General features: G+C 42.2%; 1 pseudogene; it reads right to left on the bottom strand.

The window, feature by feature from the left end:
- Nucleotides 1-2,917: 2,917 nt before the first annotated feature.
- LOC136398003 (mesoderm-specific transcript homolog protein pseudogene) lies at nucleotides 2,918-3,873 on the bottom strand (annotated as a pseudogene).
- Between the last annotated feature and the right edge of the window lie 373 nt (nucleotides 3,874-4,246).

The raw sequence follows: 4,246 nt of genomic DNA, 5'->3' as shown, positions 1-4,246 counted from the left end.
TCATCCCCAGATATCCCATGCTTGCTCACCTGGATGAACTCAGGTTTCTAAAATCCCTTTTTAAGTGACACACACCAAACTGAACACATCCTCTAGGCATGTTATGACTTATGCATTGTAGGAGGAAACCACCTCCCTTCCCCTCACATACTATGCTTCTGTTAATGCAACCACATCATGCTATTGACTCAATAAACTTATAAGCAACTAAAGCCTCTAGGTATTTCACACAGGTGGCTATTAAATTGTATCTTTCCTATTCTGTATTGGTACAATGAATTTGGGGGGTCATATTCATTCTGCTCAACTTTAAGCACATTAAAAATCAATCTAGTGTTCCAGTCTGTTAAAATTCTTAACCCTCATGATGGCATGTGAAATCATATCACTGCCTATAAATTACTATTTTTGAAAGAGCATCTGAGTATTAAAACCGTCGTAAAGACCAGTCTGTCATATTACCTATTACTGCTCTTATTAAGACCTGGTTTCCTCCTCCAACTCTTACTATCCTCTCTGTCCTCGTGCTTCACTCTCCCTTCCTATTCACAGAACAGCCCCTAGACCAGAAGTATTAACTTTGCCTGGGAGCTTATTAAAAATGCACACTCTCAGGCCTCATCTCAGTCTTACAGAATTGGAACCTACAATTTCACAGCTTCCAAGTGATTCTGTGTGCATATTAAATTTAAGCTGCTCCAGTCTAATGTACTTTGCACAGGAGACTTAACTTCCCTGCCTCACTTTCTTCATCCATCAAATGAGGAAGAAAAATAAAAAGCTAAGAGTCCTATGGCTCCTAAATCTTCGAATCCTTCACTTCCTCTCCTTACTTAGGTGCCTTGAACTGCGCCCAGAATTGTCCTGCAGCTCTACAATGAAGGCAGCGGGAAATTAATGACTGATACAATGATGTATCTCATCTCTTTCAATATTAATAGCTGTAAATGAGAATCTTTTACTCAGGAAGGGCAAGGTGCTGGTTTTGCAGCCTGGACTCATTTGATCTTCGTACTAATTGAATACCAGCCATTAGCCGAGGTCCAGAAATATGACACTAGCACAGAGACCCACGCCACAAAAGGGCTATGAGATGCATATTGTTCACCAGGGTGAGGGTGGGGGGATGAAAAAGGTACCTCTCTGTGTAAGAAAAAAAGCACAGGGTCTTTTAGAATCAGCTGATTGGAGTTCAAGTTCTAGTCCAGCCATTAGCAGGATATGTTCCTCAGTGTGCTCATCTGTAAATGAGGAGTAGGAAGAGCACCCAGGCCAAGGGTAACTGTGAGGCTTACATGACACTATTTCTGCTTAGCCCAGATGAGCTCAACAAATACTATTTTTTTGGTCAAAATTCATTTTTATTAATAGAAAATAAATATTGCACTTTCAGTTGTTATACTTGGTTGCTAATTAAAAATAATTTTAAATCATTGAATAATCTTGTTTTGACTAAAACAATGAAACTGTGCTTAAAAATATAAAAAAGCATTCACCATTTGCTCACAGGCCTTCCAGAATGTTCTTAAAGTTTTCGGAATTTTCCTGTCTGTAAAGAACAGGAATTGCAAAGCTAGGTGAGGAAGTCTCTCGGGAACAACCAATGAGGAGTTAAGCAATCATCATAAAAGGAAATCAGTACACTGAGCGTGATCACTGAGACCAGGGGTCCCCAAACTTTTTACACAGGGGGCCAGTTCACTGTCCCTCAGACCACTGGAGGGCCAGACTATAAAAAAACTATGAACAAATCCCTATGCACACTGCACATATTTTATTTTAAAGTAAAAAAACAAAACGGGAACAAATACAATATTTAAAATAAAGAACAAGTAAATTTAAATCCACAAACTGACCAGTATTTCAATGGGAACTATGCTCCTCTCACTGACCACCAAAGAAAGAGGTGCCCCTTCCGGAAGTGCAGTGGGGGCCGGATAAATGGCCTCAGGGGGCCGCATGCGGCCCGCGGGCCGTAGTTTGGGGACCCCTGACTTAGACTGTACAATGCCTCCTTCCCCTCCATGTTAGCTCAGGAGGGATGTACTTCGAAGCACTGAGGTATGAAGAAGAGTCACGCTGTCATTTGCTGTTAGAATTGGTCTCTCTAGCTAACCACAGTAAATCTCTGGTATACATGCTATTGGTCTTTAATGTTCTTTTTTTTTAGAACATTCTGTAAATAATTTGAATTTACTTAAATTTATTCAGCAGTTAAATAAGTTTAATAAGGTTCACTACTCTGCCAAAGTGTCTGCTGGTTTAGTACCCTTCTAAAATATATATAAGACGTGTAAGTAAATCATAATCTTAAGGTACACTTAGAATACTGCATTATTTAAAGCAAAATCTATTTTAACATAATATCTATAATTAGATGTAGCTGATGAGACTAAATCCAAAGTTATGACAAGAAAGACACACTCTCCCTTGAAGCCGTGCTGCTTAGGAAATGTAAAAAAGCATGTTCCCTCAAAGCCGTTCAAGGGGAGGTAAGCAGGCACCATCTCCTCATCCTTTACTGTGAGATTCTAATTGGGGCTAGGCCAGAAATTAGCAGTTTTAAATATTTCAGAAAAGTCCATAGAAATGTTAAAAGACTTTTATGCCAGAGGATGTCTGTCTTTCTGCATCATGAGTAGTAGTGCTCTTCAGAATTTCCTACTAACACAACAGCAAAGGCAAGTCCATTCACTTGATCAGATGTCAAAGGAATGGGAGGTGGATCATTAGATCACCCTCAGTCGGAGCTTTTATAGGCTTTTTACTATGTGCTGTTCACCAATGTGTGTCAGGTGGACCTTTGTGAGAAAATAGTGTTTGGTGGCCAGGACCTCTTTTGGGCATTTCTTTCTAAATGGAGTTCACAACAGATAGGGAGTACTGGAGGTAATATAGGGAAGCTATCCTCTGCAGCTCAGAAGGAGTTGATGAAGCCCATATATGCATTCAAGAAGCACATAGGATCTAGCTGTGGTTAGTGGCTAATGTTGTCACCAGAATCCACACTATGGACTGCTGCAGCATTTTTCTGTATAGCTCCAAATACTTGGGATAGGGATTTATCAGATCCAAAGGCCCGTAGATAAAATGAATAGGAATAGTTAACAGAGGCAAGAGCTCCCACTCAGAATCTTCTAAACTTCTTCCTCCAACTGATATACTGTAAGGGACTGTTGATAACTAACATCCCATCATTGTTGCATATCCCTGCCCAGTTTACTCTCAGAGGGCAGTGTAAGACCTCAAGAGCATACAAAAAAATTCATCAATTGTGTGAGGATGGGTGACTACCTCCCTCCACCTTTGAGAAGCTTTTGGAAAAGAAGAGGATGGTCAGTCTCAGGAAACACACCTCCAGTTGACAGACAGAGACTCTTTATGGTAAGCTGACCAGATCAATTCTGCTTGAACCTAAGAGAAGCTCCTGAGCAACAACGTCCCCATAATCATGAGACAAAAGGTTGACTCTGTGGTTCTGAAGCTCCAGATGCTGCAAAAGTGCCTCCACAAGGCTGGCCCGCTCAAATATGGAGTAGTGATATGGTCTTGGTTTGTCACTACAGCCAAAGCCTAAGAAACCAGAGGCAATCACTTGATGACACCTCAACATCGAAACTTCTCAAATCTTGTTCCAATCATAGCTGGATGCTGGAAAACATGTAAAAGCACAAATATCTTGGGACTTCAACCACATGCACAGAGTCTTGGTAAAAGATGCACAACCTCTTGTAAGTGAAAGGTTTGCCTGACGAGTTCCATGAGTGAAGGCAAAGGAAAGCTGGGGGTGGGGGGGTGGAGGGGCAATAGGTGTAGATATGCTGCAAGCAGGGGCACTGCCAATAGCTTCACATGTACCCACCACTCCTACATCCTGATTCAGGTAAAACCTAAACTACATGACTCCATGTTTGGGGGAACTGGCCTACAAAGGTCCAGTATTTGTTTTTTTAAGTGAGCAGAGGGGAGATAGACAGACTCCCACGTGCGCCCCAACCGGGATACACTGGCAACCCCCATCTGGGGCTGATGCTCAAACCACCCAAGTTGTCCTCAGTGGCTGAGGCAATGCTCGAACCAGTGGAACCACTGGCTGCAGGAGGGGAAGAGAGAGAGAGAAAGGGGAGAGGGAAGGGAAGAGAAGCAGATGGTCACTTCGCTTGTGTGCCCTAAACAGGGATAGAACCCGGGAAGTCCATAAGCTAGGCTGACGCTCTACCCATTGAGCAAGCTAGCCAGGGCCTAT

Source organism: Saccopteryx leptura, chromosome 3 (assembly GCF_036850995.1).
Source record: "Saccopteryx leptura isolate mSacLep1 chromosome 3, mSacLep1_pri_phased_curated, whole genome shotgun sequence".
In the NCBI taxonomy this organism is placed as follows: Eukaryota; Metazoa; Chordata; class Mammalia; order Chiroptera; family Emballonuridae; genus Saccopteryx; species Saccopteryx leptura.
Note: the sequence above shows the minus strand (reverse complement) of the source record. Positions and strands in the feature narration are given on the sequence as shown.